The following is a 21,077-nucleotide window of genomic DNA, read 5'->3' on the forward strand; positions in this document are numbered from 1 at the left end:
TTATTAAATATAAATTATAAAGGAAAACAATGCATCTGAAAAAGCAACTATATAAATATACCTAATTAGAAGCTGTAAGTATTTGTTTATATGGGTAAAAAGTATGGTGCTTGTATGTATAACTAAATAGAACATTGATATAAAGTATTTAATAAGAAGCATGGGTTTTGGTCAAGCAAAGTTGGAAAAAGGATCATTTGTAATCACAATAGTATATATTCTTTCTTAACAGGTGCCTTTAAAGGATTGCCATTTAATGCCATTCAAGATCTACTAAGCATCATTTTTGCATGACTACTGCAAAAGGATTACTTTACAAAAACCAGTTCCTTTGTCAAGAGCATACTTTGGACCCTGTTTTCAGAAAGCAGGTACAGTTCATCTTTATTAAAATGCCTATAAAATTGAAAGAAATGTTGAAAAAAAAATAAGATTCATGCATATCCTTAATGGAGCTCCTAATAACAACTGCTGAATATGCTAAAGCTTAATATGTTATTTTCTCAAATTAAGTGATTTTTCTTTGAATTGAAAACACCTAGATTGTGTCAGTAACATAAATGCCCTACAAACATTCTGCAAATATTATTAAAAGTGAAACAAGGTAAAATATTTGTCCTTACTAATTGTTTAGTTTGATATGAGGATGGCAAGTAAACGAATGTGTTATAAAATTGCTGAAAGCAATAAGGAAAACAGTACTCAGATATAGCCTCCTGTTCCATGATATCTTTCTCAACTGACATATATAATGTGCTAGTGGATGGCTTTTGTGCTTTTTTATGTGCTTGAATTTTAAGGCAATGCTTAAGTTAAATAAGTAGGAAGTCATGGGTAGAGAGAGGTAGAGTCATCCCCACCAGGAAAGGGGATCTCCTGAAGGAAGATGGCTTTTATGCAGTTTGCACAGCAGCTCCTCATTGTTACATATTTACATAACCAACAGAAATTACTAAAGAGCAATTACACTTATTTTGAGTAAAACTGGGCATAGTGTAAATAATAATCCTTTAAAATGAATACTCTAAAATACTTTGAAATACATCATTAGACGTTTGTTATTTACGACTAAGTGGTACCAGTAGACTATCTTGAATTAAATCCATTGTGTGCTACTTAACTACAATACTTCTGATGTACTTTTTAAATAATCAATCAAGAAGGTCAGTACACTATGACTCTAGAATGATTATCTTAATCTGCTTATTTATAAAATGTTGACAATAGTGTACCCAATTTCAAGACTGTCACATGTTTATCCTTTAATTTGTTAGGTTAATCCAGGTTAATTGATTCAAAATAGGAGAGGAGTTTTCTCATCCTACTCTATGCTTTCAGTACCTTCAAGCTTGAAAATTAGCATTAAAGAAGAGAAGTTACTAAATGTGGGTGTGAGAGCGGTTCTTTTGGAAGGTGTAGGAGTCTAAAGTTTTACCATGGTATTTGATTTTACTTTCTACTAGCCACACTAAAATTTTGGCAGCTCATTGCAGAAAATGTTACATTCCATGTGTCTTTTATTCATTTCATTAAATCATGCCAGTCTGTCATTTCGACTGCAGGCCCTAACTGTACCAGGTATCTCTAAATTAATCTTGTGAAGAAAAGCAACCACATTAAAAAAAAATTAAATAGAAAGTATAAAGAAAGGGAAGGGGAAGTATCTAACAGTGAAACCACAAATCATGTGAAAAAATTGAGTTCCATATAAATTAATCCATTGCTATTTTCTAACATTAGCCAGATTGTAAGCCAAATTTTGCCATCAAAGTTCTGTTTGTTACAATAAGAAAGATTTAAGAATAGGTTACACACACAAAATAATAATAATAATCTCTATTCTGTCTGTAAACGTAAACATCTTGGAAGCTGTTATTTCCTATTTATAAAGCATTTTGTTCTTAACTCACAATCGTGGACACATGTTAACAAATCAAACCCTAAGTTTTGTTTTACATCTGAGATATCTGTGAATACTAGAGATAAATTAAATCTAAGCATCTTAATTGAATTTAGTAATGTTAGAACCAAGTTGTTTATGATGCTTGTGACATTCAAAGAAAGACAACCAAACCACTGAACACATCACAGCAGCTGTATGTAAGAGGGTTACAGATCTAGTGCTCACTTCCAGATGGATGATGGATATGCAATTTGAATTTATACTAGACACATCAGCAGATGGAAATAGAATAGAGTAAATGTCTTGGACACCTGTGAACTGGTGCATTCTATCAATTACCAACCGAATTGTATTAAATTCATGTAGTTCAACAGAAGTCTAATTAATTTTTTAGAAGAGGCTCTTTGTCAATCTATTAATAAATTCAGGTTTCAAGTTGAGGTTGTAGAGTGTATTTAACTGCACAGAGAACCTGTAGAATCAGGTTTGGCAGAGCAAAGTGCACTCTTATTATGTCATTTTTGTTGTTGCTCCTTCCAACTAATTGAAAAGCATATTGGTAGAATAGGAAGCAATTGAAACAAATGAGACAAACTGAGCACTCCAAAAAGATGTAAGTGAATTAGAATTGATGAATCTGATGAGAGTGGATTCACAGTGTCACTTTAAATGAAACACCATTTCATTCATATACTTGCACCTAATCTGTCACTGTAACAACCGAAAACATTCAGCTGCAAAACTGACAGTTTCATCTTGACATAACCAACTCAATTCCTGCCATAATAAGAGGCAATATATATTAAAAGGGGTCTTGAGTTCAGCCTTTGAGAATGAAATGTTCCACTCAATAACTTATAGAACTCATCCAGGAGACACTGGCTCAGCTCCAAGAGGAAGAGCTTTATTTCATTAGAGAAGAGTCTGAGTGGCTCTAGGTTTATAGATTTTTAGCATTGCCAGGATTCTCATCACCTCATGAAAAGAAACCTCTAAGTAGCAATGTATGCATCTCTTAGAGAGTATTACAGTTGATAAGAATAGAGTAGAATGTGCTCTGAATTTCAAAAACAGGAAATCTAATTTTCGTCTCTAAAGCTCTTGACAATTGCATAGAAATTTGAAAAGAAAAACTTTTCATATTAGTTGCTACGTAAGTATTGTGTAAATTAACAGTGCTACTACTTGCCAAAATGTTTACAGTGTGGCCATAATTGACAAAATAATGAAGGAAGGTGGATGGAGACAGTTTTGACTGAATATTTGAAAGAATTTCCTAGCAATTAGAGTGTCCACAGAAATCTTTCAAGGGTCATGTGTCCAGATGAATGAAAAGTGTAATTTCTTATCATCAGGAAGGGAGATGGAACAGTTCCACACAAAATTGTTATTCAATAATAAAATCTTTGAGGTGGTTGTTATAGACATCTGTGTTTTACCACTTGTAAAAATTGGTTATTTATTTTAACTATACTTATAGTTTTTTGTCTTTTAGAAAATATTGTTTTGAAGTATTTTATAGGAAAATTTGTTATATGAAGTATAAAAATGCCTAGTCAAGTCAGACACGGTGGCTCATATCTATAATCCCAGCCCTTTGGAAGGCTGAGACGGACAGATCACCTGAGGTAGGGAGTGTGAGACCAGCCTGACCAACATGGAAAATCCCGTCTCTACTAAAAATACAAAATCAGCCGGACATGGTGGTGCATGTGTGTAATCCCAGCTACTTGGGAGGCTGAGGCAGGAGAATTGCTTGAACTCAGGAGGCGGGGGTTGCACTGAGCCAAGATCACACCATTGCACTCCAGCCTGGGCAACAAGAGCAAAACTCTACCTTAAAAAAAAAAAAAAAAAAAAAAATCTAGTAAGATGAACCAAAATAGAATGGCTTAAATAAATATATGTATCAGTTGATGTGAACATTGTAATCTGAGTTTGCATGAATTTCTTAGACAGCATTTATCTCTATCTGCCAGTTGTGGTGGTGGGAGGGGGTGGTTCAAGTTGGATATCGATGGATTATTTTCAATATCAGCCTATCCATAGGAAATACGTTGGTGAATTAGTGTTTTCCAAGTTGAAGTTCCTAAGGATATGTAAGAAAACGGAATTTGCGCAAAGCAAGAGGAAGAAAAATAAGGAATACATTTTAGTGTGATAATGTAACAGATCATATAGGCTTTCTAGTACATACATTTTTGCTAGTGTGATTCAAGGCATCTACAGGTTGAAAACATGCAAACACTTTCGTTAATATGAATGTATGCACAATACCTCATATATGATACTTGCTCAGCAAATATTAACCTTTATTTAATATTTCTATTGTGGAAATAACTCATGGAAACAGGAAATATTTATTTTCTGGAATAAGTTTTGAGAATAAGAAAATTTCCATCCACCTCTGCTTACATACAAGCAATGGAACTGTTAGTCTCAATGCTTAGTCACCTGAATACCTCAAGGCTATACTACAACATAAGAAGGGCTCTATCTCTTCATGATGGGTCTGAAATTCAGTTCGTCTCTCTGAACTAAGCTTAGTAGACACAGTGAATCCCAGACAGACAAATTCTTAACTAGATACAGAATTCTGCTTAGAAACTGTCACATTTGCTGAGTGTATTGAGACAATTCTGACAAATGGAAAGATTATAGGCTTTGAAATAAGTTAAAACTAAGATTGACTATCTGCTCTAATATTTGCTAAGTGAAGAACTTGGCTGTATCTCAATTTTTATAAACCTCAACTTTCATTTGACTGTAAAAAGTGAATACTATCTCATTTTTGTAAGGGTGCAAAAAGTTCACACAAAATCTATCTTATCTATATCTGTACATATACAAGCAAAGACACACACACACACACACACTCTTATATTTAAAACTTGGCATCTGAAAAGTGTTTAGCAGATGGTTATTATTGTGATAGAGTGAGTAACATACATTTTTAACCACTGAGTGGACTGAAACTTACTGAAAGTCTTGTAAGACTTAAAAAAAAAAAAAAAAAAGGAAAGAAGTACATCAGGAAAGAAGGGAAGAAAGGAGGAAAGAAGGAAACAAAAGAAAGCAGGAAGGAAGGGAGGGAGGGGAGAGAGGAGGGAGTCAAGGAGGAAGCGAGGGAGGAAAGGGAGAAGGAAGGGAAGGAAGGAGGAAGAAAGGAGGGAGGGAAGGAGAGAGAGAGAGCCAAGGGGGAAGAGAGGGAAGGAAAGAGGGAGTAAGGGAAAGGAAGGGAAGAAAATATAGATTTAGCCCTTTGGGCATTCATATTTGCATTCTGGGGCTCTTGGGGGTTATAAGACTAACATAGAAAAATGATACATTCCTATCGATCTGTCATAAATGATTAGAAAATGGAATAACAAGAGATGTCATGCATAATGGAAATAATGATTGTGTAGTATTGTGCTGGATTTTGGGTTAGTACCTAGCATTCTTTCCTAAGTCTTGTGCTCTCCAGAATATTAGAAGGCCAGAGACTCTGATAACTGCATTTCTCAAAACACCTGTCAGCAGGATTCATGATTAGGTGCCACTCAATGGGAAATGTAGAAGAGATAGGGAAAATGTAAGAGAAGCAGAAGTCCTATCGTTTTCCTTCCAGCCACAGTGGCCTCAGATGCATTTTTTAGTATCATATGCCTCAGTGCTGGAAGCTATGCTAATTGCTGGTAGTTTTAGAGTTCTGCAATGGCCACTATTTGAAAACTCGCAGTCATTTTAAGATTCAGCAGTGGTCTTTCCTGTCATTTATTTCTTCAGCACTTCTAACAGTTTAAAACAAGTTGATATCTAAATTTCTTTTTAATTAAAATACCTTAAATTTTATTTTTCTGACCTAAACTTGATAAAGGAGATGCCTAAAAATAAACATACACACGTGTGTGTGCGCGCGCGCACACACACACACACACATATATAAAAGCCTATGGAGATGCATAAAAATGGAGAGATATATTGTGTTCATAGATGGGAAGACTCGATTTTCAAGAGTGTTAATCTTCCCTCAATTGGTTTTATTTTGGTCTAACTTCAAAAAGTTAATTTAGCAAAATTAAGATAGTGTGCTTTGGGGGTAGAGTGGAGTCTTGAAGTAACCTTTGGAAGATACTAGAAAGATCAGAGAACACTTTATGCCTCTATGAAAACCTGATATACAAGTGATGTGATACTAAAGACCAGTGGACAAAGAATGGACTATGCTCTAAATTGTGCTAGTAAAATATATTACTCATCAAAAATTAAAATAAGATCTCTCAGAATGCCATACAATAAATAAATTAAAATAACTATAGATAGACGTAAGACTTAAAAGGCAGAACTTTAAATTGTAGAAAGAAGAAATTGGTAATAATTTAATTAACTCAACATACAGAAAGATATTTTAGACCCACAAAAAGCAGTTAACAAAATGACAGAGGTGACTATAGTGGAAAATAAATGAAAAAGAAAACACAATTGTGACAAAACACCTTGGTGCCTAAACTTTTAATAACTCTCTTTTACCTGTAACATAATAATAAAAGAAAAGATTTAGCAATCATTACTTTTACACATCTGCAGTAGATCAACTTTCCAAGTTTGCAGTTTATCGTTGTAGTAAATTGCAATGTTGTATTTAATTTTTTAACTCTTCCTGTCTCTGCACATTCAGTGTCTGACTTTCTAGCTCTTCTCAGTAAAGGAATAAAATATACATACTTGATTCTTTACTTTGGATTTAGCCATGTGACCTGTTTTGATCAACTGAATTAACAAAAGGAATAGTATACTAGCTGTGAGGTCAAGCCTTAAGACATAATGCATATTTCCATGAGCCATGTTGCTCTTTTTTCATCATCAAGAGAATAAGGGCAAAAAAAGGAGATATGTGGAATAGAGTCATCCCAGATGAAACATCCCAGCCAAACCCAGCCATAATCAGCTGACCTTCAGCCACTCAAGATGAGCTAATGCTAATAAATTACTGTTGTTTTAAAACATAAAGTTTTGGGGTGATTTTATATGTAGCAATAGCTAACTGATAGAACTATTATTCACAAAATAATTTATATTCCACTATATTTTGACAACTCATTATCCCTAAATATGCATTTTACTTTTCTTCACTAATTTATCTGTTTATATTTTAACCCTATCTGGCATGCCTTATGCTCCCAATTATTCCACTTGTCATGTTAAAATAAAAATCAAATCCTACTATTTCCACAATATCTGTCTCATCTTATATGAAATAAGATAGCATCAATATTTGTTCTTCTGCTTTTCTTTTCTATACAATATTTTTAAAGCTCAGTACTGTGTCTTATACCAATCTGTGCCCCCATAATGTCTTCCACATAGTGCATTTTAAACTAATATTTGAAGAATAAATTAGATAGGTAACAGTTGATATGGCTGATATTTACAGTTACAAAGACAGATTTTTATATCATATACATATGCCTGTTTTATTTACAAGTTATTTCTCCAGATTGAAGTTTTTCTCTTACTCTGTTATGGTGTACAACAATTAAGGGAAAGAGAGAGTTAAAATGTAAATGAAGAGAATTGGCAACCACGCTTCTACAAATGTTAGGTAATCTTCAAGTGATGATCTATTATCCTCAGTGACAAGATGTCAAAATTAGGAAGTAGAAAACCCCTGCAGCTAATGTATGGTAAATTAATTAGTCTGTTAGTATCCAAGATTACACTGTAAGTGTTTTCCAAGTGTCAGTATTTACCTTACTAAATTTTAAGAGGCTAGCCAGAGGTTCAAATATTGGAATGTTATTTCATGAATAGTATAATTCACTTAGCTCAACAGTATTTCTTTTTCCTTTGGAAATAAAGTTAAAATATCTATATTTTCATGCTTCATAATTTAGAATTTGGTACCTATATATGCTTTTTAGTGAAGATTTCATGTGTCAAAAGCATAATAAATTGTCCAAAAAACTTCCCTGGTAGTTTTTAAATTGCACATTGTGGCACCAGATCAGTGTTTAGCCGTCTATTTTATTACCATGACTGTAAATGTCATTTGTAAAAAGTTCTATGCTTTTATTTTAATGCTACTTTTGGCAAGCTGGTATGTTTACTATTCAAACAATTTTTTTTTTTACCTAATTTTCTTCTGCTATGTTGAAAATGGGAAAAAAGAAACACATTTTTGGATCACCCGTGATTTCGGTGACTTTTGGGGCTATACTTACACATACGATAAAACAGATAGGTTCCAGGGAAATAAGCTTACAATTTGTAGTAGCTTATACCTATAAATTCTCATGCGTTCTTTTTGCTTTATAGAATGGGGAAAATCTGCAAGACTTAGTGTGACCACAGCTTCACAGACTTAATCTACAAACGAGATCCATATTATACTGAATATTTCCTGCTATCTCTAGGCTTCTCAAATAGGTTGATTACTTAAAATAATTAAACATTTTGTAATTACTTTCTGAAAATTACTTTTAATAATGTATTAATAATGTGTTTGACACTAAGCATGTGGAATAGAAAATATTTTTTAAATCTCTGAGATTTTATTTGGGGTTAAAAGGAAGGTGAAAATTTTCTGTTATGTCTATATGTCACTATAGGAAATCATATTCTAAGATTTCAATGATGCATGGCAGTGGAAATAACAGAGATGAATACAATAGACTTTCCCATAGACTGAGTTTTCCGGGTCATTTAACTCCCTCTAGTGTCTTCAAAACTCTCCAACAGAGTTAATGATAACGGATTGTCGTATTATTGTCCTCAAAATGTCGTATTATTGTCCTACCTTGCTTGGGTAGAAGATAAAAAATGCTATACTCTCAAAGCTATAGGTAGAAATATAGTGATTACCAACTCATCAACTCTCTCTCTCTCTCTCTGTCTCACACACACACACACACACATATTGCATTGTATCCTTTTATTAAAAATATAAATTATCAAGAATGAAATCAAGAGCTGAAAATTAAACAAAAACCGAAACTAAAAGGACCAGCACATACAAGCCTTGAATGATAAAAATCCTGTTCATTGCTCTTAAAACATCTCAGACTCTTACTCACAACTACATAGGCATCTTTGAAAGCAATTCAAACAAATTTTATTGTCTAGCTTCACAATTCATGAGAGGGTAAAAATAGAATGTGAGAAGATAGATGGGCCTCTAGAAATACACACAGGACTATTCAATGAATGGAGAATTGACAGCCCCATAGTAGCAGCTAAGGAAACTGTAAGCATATTAAATAATTCTACTTGCAAAAAAACTTTGAACTAGTTCATAAAGTAGCCAGCAAGTGGGAGGGTATGGTGATGGATATGATACTTACCTTAATTTGATCATTACATTATACAATACATAAGTGTATTGAAATAACACACAGTTACCCATAAATATGTATAATTATTATGTGTAATTTTAAAACAAAATAAAACTTTACATACACACACAGATACACACACATACAGTATTGGACTGAGTCACTTCCTAAGCAATATTAGTATATTGTTAATTAAGTTTGTACTGTCCAATAAGGATAGCTACTAGCCACATGTGGCTATTGAACTCTTGAAATGGGGCTAGTTTAAATTGAGGTGTGTTATGAAATTAAATATAACACAGGTTTCCAAGACACAGTATGAAAAAAAGAAATGTAAAATATTTTATTGATAATGTTCATTTCATGTAGAAATTATAATATTTTTGATATTTGGGGTTAACAGAATATATATTTTTAAATAATGCTACCTTTTTTCTTTTTAACTGTTACTATTATAAAACATATTTACATATGTGGCTTGTATTTGTTGCTTGCCTATTTCTATTGAATAGGGCTGATCTAAAGGATTTCAGCACTAATATATAATTACTGATTAAGAATTAAATGTATCTCTCTTATATAACTAATCCAGCACATAGCTTTTATAATGAATCTCTTAGCCATATCTTAGTTCAAGGAAACATGAAGAAAACATATAAAAGCTATTTCCTTTAAGCATTTTTTTTTCTTTCTGTAAAGTTGATTCCACAGCCTTCTAGAATTTTAAAGTTCTTGAAATACTTATACAAGAGCTTCTGGGCAGTGATTATTTTTCTTCTAAGTCATACATAAATAACTATGATTACATGCTTGGAATTAGAAGATCTCTAATGCAAGTCATCTGTGTAGCTTGAAAAAGCATCAGTATATCCCAACTGAAAGAGTGAGGCGCCGTGTAGCATTGATACTCCACCAAACGAAAGTCTGTGACAAAGACCTGAACTACTCTCAACGCCGTTTCTAGTTATAGTAAACTTAGTCACACCATTTGCTCTTACTCTAGGCCCAAACAGTGCTGGTTTCAACCCTGCCTCTCAGTTTTGGCTCTTGGAGGCATGCAACAATTACTCAAGCTATGATAAGAAATAAACAAGAAAGTAGACAAAACAGAAGAAAGGACTTTAGAACATAAAGATACACACCTTAGTGTTGACTAGAACTCCAGAGTATTGAAAACTACTAATAGAAGTACCAAATCAAGCAAATATCACTACAATCCAAAATAGATTTATTTAGCTTGCTTAAAAGTAGAATTCTGTCCTGAAGTTTAAAATTTCATGAAAAGCACACATAGTTCCAACATAATAAATCATAGCTCCAAGTGTGAATGTGAAACTAATATTTTTATTAAAAATTATTCATGTGCTGGCCTATGTTGTCATACTTATATATGCCAATATCATCTTTAAATTTGAAGGTTTGTATAAACTGAGTTATTTTCTTTTTAATAAAACATGAAATATAGTTCTAATACACATTGTTTCTGTGTTGTCTGATTTGAGTAGGTGTTATTTGACTTTCTGGCCCTCACCCTAACTTTCAGCAAAGCCAAATAGACATACTTGAAACAATAATGGACATTCAGTGTATTCCTCAGCAATACTTCCTTGGAAATCGTATTCAATAGCTCGAGAGCTGTTTCAACCACTGCTTGTAGTCCAAATTGGTACAACCTATAACAACAGCAATAGCAAATATTCAGCATTTGTTTGTGCAGTGTCAGAAGCTATTCTCACAGCAACTTACTAGTTCAAGCTTATTAATATCTCTAGGAATTTAAAGCAGAGAGATCAAGAAGTAACTAGTTAAGGGGATTTCAAACCTATGCAATCTTGTTCTGAAGTCTCTGTTTTTTAGCCACATCTCTCTTCTGTCACACAGAAATCTTCAATCTTTTAATCCTACTTATGAAAACATAAGTTCTCTGGAGTCATGTTACCTATATGGTGCCCATGCTAAAAATTCTAGATATTTTTTATAATAAAGTTTCCAGATTGTTTTTGGAAGTTGCTTTAGTCTGGGTTTCCTTTAGGTATACACTGAAAATAGTTTAACAGGAGGTGATCTGAGGAAGCAAGCAGAAGTGAGAGAGTGGGGAAAACAAGACAGAGAATGGAGAAAAGTTGAGAAAGAACATAATAATGAGCAGGTCCACACGTGCAAGTATTTGGAGCTTCATCTTGCTCCAGCTTCTTGTATATCTTCCCTCTGAGGTTTCATACAAAACACACCTCAGAATTTTCACAATGATAGATGGAAAGCTGGGGTAAATATATTCCTAATTAGGCTCATGGGTGAGGGTTGACTTTAGGGCTGTTAAAACTCAGATCCCTTTCAAGCTGCCCTGTACTTGGTTGAACAAGCCCCCATGGTGCTAGAGAAAATCTTGAGGCAGAGAAGCAGCCATGAGACTCAGACTCTCCAGATGGCACAATGAGTGCAGGAACAGTCCTCTGTGCCTGCAGGGGGACTGATTCACCATTGCGGACTGGAGCATTAATAGCATCTGCTACTGAAGTGTAAATATAGTCAGATTCCCTGGAAACACAGAGAATCCTACAAGAGATTTCTTCAGGAAATGTTTGAGCCTTCTTCACCCTAACCTTATTCTTGGGAAAAAAAAAAAAATAATAATAATAACTTTTTGTTTTTAGATTGTTGATTTAACCTTTAATTTATTGGTGGGGTATGTTTGTACACAGTAGTAAATTCAATACATGTCAACTACATTATTGTAACTAGTTCCTCTAACACTAGGAAAGTTCAGTCAAAAATATCAATCAAATTAGCTATTAGGTATAAAATTGTCAAAATAAATTGGTTAAGAGAATATTTCACTTTTTTGTGTGATGAGCTTATAGCTTAGATAAACAACCTAAGGGTATAATTTGTGCACTCTGAGTTGCTTGAATGACATGGCCTCAAACAGGTATGCCATGCAGGAAATAAATAATCGGTTGTGGAATTCCTTAAGCAACATTTATTTTACGATTTGTCTTATATTTCTAATACTAATTATCTTTATTGTGAAATAAAAGTGACTTTTTTGTTATTTATTCCACAATTTTCTTAATGTCTTATAAACTAGACAAGAATAAGAACTAAGCCGGGTGCGGTGGCTCATTTCCGTAATCCTAGCATTTTGGGAGGCTAAGGCGGGAGGATTACCTGAGGTCAGGAGTTTCAGACCAGCCTGGCCATCATGGTGAGACTCCGTCTCTACTAAAAATACAAAAATTAGCCGGTCGTGGTGGTGTGTGCCTGTAATCCCAGCTACTTGGGAGGCTGAGGCAGGAGAATCACTTGACCCCACGAGGCAGAGGTTGCAGTGAGCCTAGACCGTGCCATTGCACTCCAGCCTGGGTGACAGAGTGCGACTCCATCTCAAAAAAAAAAAAAAAAAAAAGAAAAGAAAAGAAAAATTAAAAAAAAAACAGTAAGAGCTAAAATGTTTACTAAACAGTGGATATAGAAAGAAGATCACTGTGACAGCATGACAATTCACAATAGTAAAAGGGAAACATGTTTGGGGTACAGATTTTTTTTACAAATTACCCATGTTCTAATGAACTTTAACAAGAATTTTGAAATCACATAAGGACACATACAGAGCATTTCTTCATACCTTTTGAAGCTAGAAGGGGAATCAGTGTATTTCTTAATAATTTTTCTCTCTATCTTGTCAGAGAAGGGACAGTCCATTCACTTTTTTCCTAATATTAAGGTGTGTGTGAAATGAAGATAAGCATAATCTTAGAAGAGACTTTTGAAAAACATGTTGTACCTGTGGAATTTAAGTTAATTTGTAAATATTACAGTCAAATAGTAAGTTACATATTTTTCCGGGACTATCTATTATTTTCCACTTGAGGCTATTCAAAGAAAAAAATGTATAAAAAGTCTTTTTTTGGACTATTGAAAGTATAATATCAGTAGTTATTTCTATGTTCTATAAAAGTTTAAAAAATCAAAACAGAATAAATCTATACTAAATGTTTTCTTTACTATTGAAATGACTACTATCACATTAAAATTGAAAAAATATTCAACTATAGGATATTTCAGAGTATTATATGCCATACTACATGCTATAGTTTAAATTCATAAACTTATTTGTAAAAATTAAATTGCCATAAAATAGAAAATTGATTTTTCTATATATTTTTTTTGAAAGTGGTTCCTTCCATTTACATTAGTATTATAAGTAGGTGTTAATTGTATACTGTTATGAACACAAAGCATCTTTAAATATGCAACACAATGAAATATCTGCTATATAATATCTACTCATTTAAAAATGTTTGACTTACTCATCTTTCCACCCAGCCTGATCAAACAGCTCTATACTTGAATCTCATTATTTTTATTTCATAAAACTGCTTTTATTGAATTGCATTTTGGTCTTTGCTATTTTTTTTGTATTGAGAGACATAATAAGATTTGGTAATATTCAAATCACAAGAATGAGTAGGGCATGGTGTCCACCACGTCTGACAGGGTTCCATTAGGGGGTTGGGATGGAATGAGAGGTGGAGAATGTCTCTTTTTTCTTATGACAGAGAACCGTTGTTCATTTTGGGGATAACTTTTTTCGTTGTTGTTTAATTTTATTTTGTTGCTATTTTTAACATTCAGTGAGAACTGGGGTGGGTATTTATTTTAATCTCCCTGATTCTGTAAAATAATGTCATTTATAGTATTTCATTCTGCTTTAGCTGATGTAAAATCAAATTAAAGCCAAAATGGGAGCCAAGAAACTGTACTGGGTTTTACGATATCTTCCATTTTCTTTTCTTATTGGTATTTTCTCTATTTGTATATGCTCATTTATTGTATTTGCTTATTTTATTTATATTTATGTAGTTTGCATCAACTTTTGTTATAAAATGTGTTAAATAATCTATGAAAATCATTATAACACCTTTTTTTCTAATTTGCTAGGAGTTTTGTTGGTGCTTAATCAATTTTATGTATTTTGTTCATTCACATATATATGTGAAATATAAATATGTGTGTATATATACATATATATATAGTGTCCATTATGAGTGAACTAGAAATATAGCCATGAATCATTTTATTAATCCTTATCCCTATAGATAAATGCTGAGGGGATGGATACCCCATCTCTATGATGTGCCTATTTCACATTGCATGCCTACATTAAAACATCTTATGTACTCCATAAATGTATACACCTACTATGTACCCACAAAAATTAAAAACGAAAACATTAAAATTAAAAAAAAAACTTTATCCTTTTGAAATTCACTTTCTAGTATGAAAATGAAGATATTAATGAATAAATTAAAATGTACAATATTTTGAAGTGATGAATGTCTTGGCAGAAATAAATCTAAGTTAAAGGGATAGAGAATGTTATGATTGGGTGGTTTTTTGCTTTCGTTTTTCTGGGAGATTCTGGAAGACTTTTTTGCTAAGGCAGTGTTTGCTCTGAGACATAAAAAATGTAAAGGTGACAGTCGTGGATTTTTTTGGTGACAGAAGGGACATCAAGTGAAAGTGTCCTGAAGTGGCCAGGCGCGTTGGCTCACACCTGTAATCCCAGCACTTTGGGAGGCCTAGGCGAGTGGATCACTAGGTCAGGAGATCAAGACCATCCTGGCTAACACGGTGAAACCCCGTCTCTACTAAAAAAAAAATACAAAAAACTAGCCAGGCGAGGTGGCGGGCGCCTGTAGTCCCAGCTACTTGGGAGGCTGAGGCAGGAGAATGGCGTGAACCCGGGAGGCGGAGCTTGCAGTGAGCTGAGATGCGGCCACTGCACTCCAGCCTGGGTGACAGAGCAAGACTCCGTCTCAAAAAAAAAAAAAAAAAAAAAAAGAAAAAGAAAAACTTAGCCGGGCGCAGGTGACGGGCGCCTGTAGTCCCAGCTACTCGGGAGGCTGAGTCAGGAGAATGACCTGAACCCGGGAGGCGGAGCTTGCTGTGAGCCGAGATCACGCCACTGCACTCCAGCCTGGGCAACAGAGCAAGACTCGGAGCGAAAAAAAAAAAAAAAAGAAAGAAAGAAAGAAAAAAGAAAAAAAAGAAAATGCCCTGAAGCAAGAATGTTTTTGATTGGAGCAGAGTGAGATGGAGAGTGAAAAAAGTGAGATCAGAGAGCTGGTGGGATAAAACCAAAATCTTTTTAGAAAAAAATATACATCACTGTGAGACATTGTGTGGACTTTGGTTTTCACCCTCTGTGAGGGTAGATAGCAAGCTGCTGGAGAGTTTTGAATGAATTGAGCAATGTCGTGATTTAATTTACATTTTAAGCAATTATTGTTCGATAAGATATGACATGTAAGAAAAGGGAAAGCATAAAGGATGATCCCAGTATTTTGTTCTATAGGAACTAGAGGGTGGGAGTTGCCTAGACAACTAGAAACAAGATTCTTCTTATTGAGATTGGGCAAGTGTCAGAGAAAGCAGTTTTGGGATGGGAAGATTAAGGAGATCATTTCCAGACAGGTGTGGGTGCATATTTGATATACTAGCGAAGATGTAAAATAGTCAGCAGAACATGTAAATTTGGAGTATAAGAAAACTGAGTTGGCTGGAGATATAAAATTGAAAGTCTGCACTGGTGTGCTGACAATACTCTAAAATAAGACAGGAAAAGTAAGGATTATGCGGACCAAAACAGATTGCAGAGATGTGGATAATTAGGGGCGGAGTGTGTGGGGGGGAAAGGCCTGAGAAGGAGCACCTACAGAGATTGAAAGAACAAGTAAAGAATGGTGATGTAGATTGTAAAGATTTAAGGAGGAAGTGAAAAGCCATGACAAAAGCTGTTATTGGTTAGATAAGAACTTAGGAGTGATTTTTTTTTTTTTTATTTTGGTGTTACTGTTACTTGCTAAGCGCTTTTGCAAAGGCCTGGAAGTTATGGTGGAACTGAAAGCCTGGTCTAAGTGCATTTGAGATCAAATGGTAGGAGAAAAAGCAAAGAAAGCAAGTACAGATAGATTTTTCTCTAAAGCAACAATTACTAATAGAAACAATCATAAAAATAATTATATAAAATAATTTAATGAAAGTAAACGATTAATTGCAAAAGCTATGATATTACAACTGCATAAATCTACATTAAACATATTCATGATCACAAAATATAATTCCATTGCTTTCTTTAGAAATTGTATTTTCAGGCTGCTACCTGTCAATATTTTGGATAAACTTTTCTGCTTGCTTCTGCTGCTTCTCTAAGTCTCCCCTATTTTAAACTGCCTGGTTAAACAATAATTCATTAAAGGTCATACTTTTGGGTGATTGAAATACTTGATGTCTTATAAAGCATTTGCTGGCAAGTTTTATTATTATATTTGCATCTTGTACCTTTTGTAAATTAGATAAAAGCCTAACAAGAGATGAAACAAGAATTCAATACCATCTTGTAACTGGAAGGGAGGCTTCTCTATGAAAGTATGTTTATTCCAATGAATAATCATAGCGAACTGAAATAATTTAACTGCTAGTATTATGATAAATAAAACATTGAATATTTATTTTAAATAGATATAAATATGTATTATAAACAAAATACAAATTTCCCTAAATGAAATATTTGGAATTTGTTTTCAGATTAACCACATGTGAATACAAATAGCTTACATTTATAATCTCATTTTATATTATTTCAGTAGTTTCACAGTATGCCTTTTTGAAGCATTAAAACTTAGAGGTAGTCTGCAAGTATGAAATTATATGGAATTTGTCATCAGGAAGCATTAGTTTGAATCCCAACTCTAGTAATTCAAACTGCATGATTTGGAGCAAACCTTCATTTTCTCAGGTTCTTCACCTGTAAAATTGGAATAATCAGAATATTTACTAAACTGGATCACTGTGGAAGTCAGTGGAATGTGCCATGATCAGTAAGTCACGTGTCTTGTACTCTTTGTGAAAGGGGAAATATATTATCCACAAACAACAAAAAGTGGAAAAGAAAAGAAAAAGGAAAAACGTAAAGGTTATATTTCACCTTACAAGAACTTTTTTTACTTGAAGGTCCTTAATCAGTCTCTGTTAAGTTACTGAGGAGACAAAATTCCAGTGATAGAAACCTTCATGAATATGCCGTGAGTCCAGTTTCTCACATTTGCAATTCAAGAAAAATTAAATGACAAACCATGGCAGAAGAAAAGTACTGTGAGAGAACAAAAATAGTGAAGAAATCACTGGTGTAATTAGCATCCAAGGAGGAATCACTACAATAGTCCAGATTTGAATTAAAAATTATAATTTAAACTTGGTTCAAGAGCATCTTGGCCTGCTTAATAAAATAGTAAGCTATCTAACATATCTAGTAATAAATCAGTGATTATCTGTCATGCTGATCTTTCCATATTAAAAAAAAGTATTAGTATCAGAATATAGAAAATATAGTCTTAAATATCAGAAGCAAACATTTTACTTGCTATTTTTAAGTAAGATTTTACATAATTTAAAATCTTTAAAAATTTGCAATTTAGTGTGTGTAATTTGACTCATTGCTACAAGCTATTTCTCAGAACTTTATTCAGAGACAGCTGTATGAGGAGAGGGATATATATGGGAAAACTGAATCAATGCTACAATGATAAACGCCAACGCTTTTACCTATAACATAAAACAAAGTAAGACAATCATTTTAAAAATTATTTATTTTTTATAAAATTTGAAATAGTGGCATTTTATTATTTAAGAAGCAGGCAAACATGCATGGTGGCTCACGCAACACTTTGGGAGGCCGAGGTCGTCTGATCACTTGAGTCCAGGAGTTCGAAATCAGCCAGGGCTAAATGGTGAAACCCTGTCTCTCAAAAAAAAAAAAAAAAAAAAGGCAACGCGTGGTGGTACGTGCCTGTGATCCCAGCTAAGCAGTTAAGGTGGGCAGGATCCCAGGAGATGGAGGTTGTGGTGATACTACCACTGCATGCCAACTTGGGCAACAGAGGGAGAGTTCATCTGAAAAAAAAAAAAGAACGAAAGAACGAAAAAAAGCAGATGGATATTAGTGCCCAAATTCAATTGTTAATCTACTGTTTATTTTTAGTACTATAAAAAAATCCTTGGACACAACTAATTAGAACCAGACAAGCATAAGGTGTTGTTCTAGCTGAGATATTAGTAATATTACTGAGTCTGTGTAGAAAATAACTTCAATCATGGTCATTTGTTGGCAGATTAAAAAACAGATATACAAAACCAACCAAAAAAAAAACAAAACAAAAGACAAAATTTTGTAAAGTGGAAAGGGAGCATTAGATTGCTATCATTCCATAGTTGTGAAGCTTGGATCCAGAACAGAGGGTTCTGCAGTGTCATTGTGCTCTTTTCTTGTCAGGCCTCATCTGGAAGAGAGGCATTAGCAAGCTGCAGGTGGCTGGAAAGAGAGGAGGGATGACAAATCTTTATCACCTGGAAATGATGAAAGAAATTGAGGATGTGTACTCAAGAAAGAAGTAGATTTAGATGGTCACAATATGTATTTTCTCAGATGTTTAAAAGGACTGTCATGTGGAAGACGGATTAGAATAGGTATGTGTTGCTCCAAAGAATAGCCTGTGGACCAAGAGTAGCTGTCAGAAAGGTATTTCAGCTCAGCATGATAAAAAGATTTCTGACTCTGAATTACATGGTGTTAGTGAGTGCTTCATTGTAAGAAGTATCCTGTTCTGAAAAAGTAGGCTAAGTATGATATCCAAGGTCACTTCTAACACTAAGAAATCTTTGATTTTTGTGAATTAAAGTATGTTTTAAATGTCCATTCTCAGCTGTAGTGAAAAGCCCTGTGCATAGTTTTAAGATAACCTGAAAATTTTATATTATTGTGTTATACTTCTATCTCTGTATCTATACCTTCTAATATCTATCTTTTAAATTCTGCATAAAGCAAGCTGCTTTAAAAATTTTCACATAGCATATTTGATAAACTTATATTCTTAAAATGAAAAACTCGTAAGGACTAGACGTTCATTTAAAACATTTGGCCATATTTTGACCTGCAAAAACATCTGTTTCGTATAGATCAATCAGATACGATGGGTCAAATAATGTGTTAGAGGTGACAATGAAACAGGACAGGTAAATGTGTGATTACACAGAGTGTACTAAGTGAAACCAGAAAAATTTTTAGAGACATTCGAGACAGCCACATTTGTATTTATAAAATGTCATTTCAAGAAAATCCAACATTTGAAAATGATAAACTTAAGAAATAAAATGTGACTATTTGTAAAATAGCCACCTCGTATAGAGATAATACCTGATAAACTTAATTGCCAAACTTAGGGAAGACAATTCTTTTGTGATTAAGCACCCCCAGCCCCACATCTCCTTACCTTCAAAGTGCATAAGTTTTCAGTAGAACATCTATGGCACAAGGAAGCTTTCCCAGTTAGCACTAAGAGCTTTATACGGTAGGATTTTGTCCACCAATAGATCAATAACTTGCTGATATGTAAAAGTAAGGATCTGTATTTCAAAAAACCTTTTACCAGATGTATTTTGGAGAAATTACCTTTCTCGTTGTCCACTTCAATCCTTAGTTAACTGAAAAGAGTAGGAAAAAAATTGGTTCTCACATTCTTTCAGGTTTTAATTAAAGATGTCAAAAGTGGTTCACTCAGAAAACTCTTGTTACTAATCACACATTGTTTCATTTTTTAAAAAGCCTGATCTGACAGAGTCTTCATACTAATGTTTATCTATTGTGTTAAAATAACAATTTTTATTACATTAAGATATCCATCTTTTGAAAAATAGATAAAACATTTTTAGTTCACTACTTTTCTGAAAAATGAAAGTGAGAATAAATACATCTGATGTAGCAAAGCAGATCATTTAAATAAGGGCAAAATAAGTAAATAGAATGGCTATAGGGTAATAGAAAAATTTGAATCAAATATCATCACTGAAGCTCATGATCTCTGCTCCAAAAAGCATCAACATGAGCAACACACTGCTTGGTGATCTGCACAGACAAGAGGTAAAATGACTGACTTTGGAGACTCAGGTAGGGGAGCATTCAAAAATAAGAAAAGTATGTTTAAAGAAGAAGTGTTACAATGGGCTGAACGGCTCCAAAAATCTAGTTAATTGCTTGTTCTCCAAGACCATAGTATATTTTAAGTCACTACCCTTACAAGAGTAGACATTTCTGGACCTCTTATTGGGTAGACAAGAGAAAAATTGGAAATGCATAGCTTTCTGCATCTGAAGGACCTATGATGGAACTGAAAACATAATGGAGATAGTCAAGACCACTAGACGTGGAGTCTTTTTACTCAGGCCAATATTTGAATTACTCCTGCATATATTGATTCCAAGTGTTGAATTACTCAATCAGGAAATTTAGGACCCTTGTAAAGCAAGCATATAAGTCATATGAATACATATATATAGAGAGAGAAGTATTTCATATTTAAAATAAAACATAAGCTCAGGAATACTATGAAAACTGATAATATGGGAATAATATTGCTCATATATATTAGCACTCAATATTGTCTTTCTAATGAATTATACACTGTTGTTGAGGGGGATATAATCATTTTAGTGACATAAACTGAATCTAATGCCTTATTAGGATTATGAGGTTTACTCAGTCCTTTCCTCTGAACTATCGTCATTCCTATCTTCACCTTTGTACACGGGCAGCTTAAAGGCAACTTAAAATAAATATATCCAAACCAAAACTTATGCCCTCATCCCTCTAGTGGATTGAAACATTTTTCTCAATTCTTAAACCTTGAAGCACCCAATGAGGAAGGTGTTATCACTCAAATTTTACAAAAAAGGAATATGAGGTTAAAAGAAGAAACATGTACCATGTCATAAAACAATAATAGCGCAAGATCAAGATTTGATCT

At 33.7% G+C, this 21,077-nt stretch overlaps 1 protein-coding gene across 1 annotated transcript in view; it reads left to right on the forward strand.

Annotated features, from left to right (window-relative positions):
• The first annotated feature begins 232 nt into the window (after nucleotides 1–232).
• Nucleotides 233–21,077, forward strand: part of CNTN5 (contactin 5) — a 1,035,741-nt gene continuing 1,014,896 nt past the window's right edge. Inside the window, exon 1 of the mRNA XM_077964911.1 lies at nucleotides 233–371. The gene's annotated coding sequence lies outside the window, so the exon portion shown is untranslated. The remainder of the gene's footprint in view (nucleotides 372–21,077) is intronic.

Source organism: Macaca mulatta, chromosome 14 (genome assembly GCF_049350105.2).
Source record: "Macaca mulatta isolate MMU2019108-1 chromosome 14, T2T-MMU8v2.0, whole genome shotgun sequence".
Lineage (NCBI taxonomy): Eukaryota > Metazoa > Chordata > Mammalia > Primates > Cercopithecidae > Macaca > Macaca mulatta.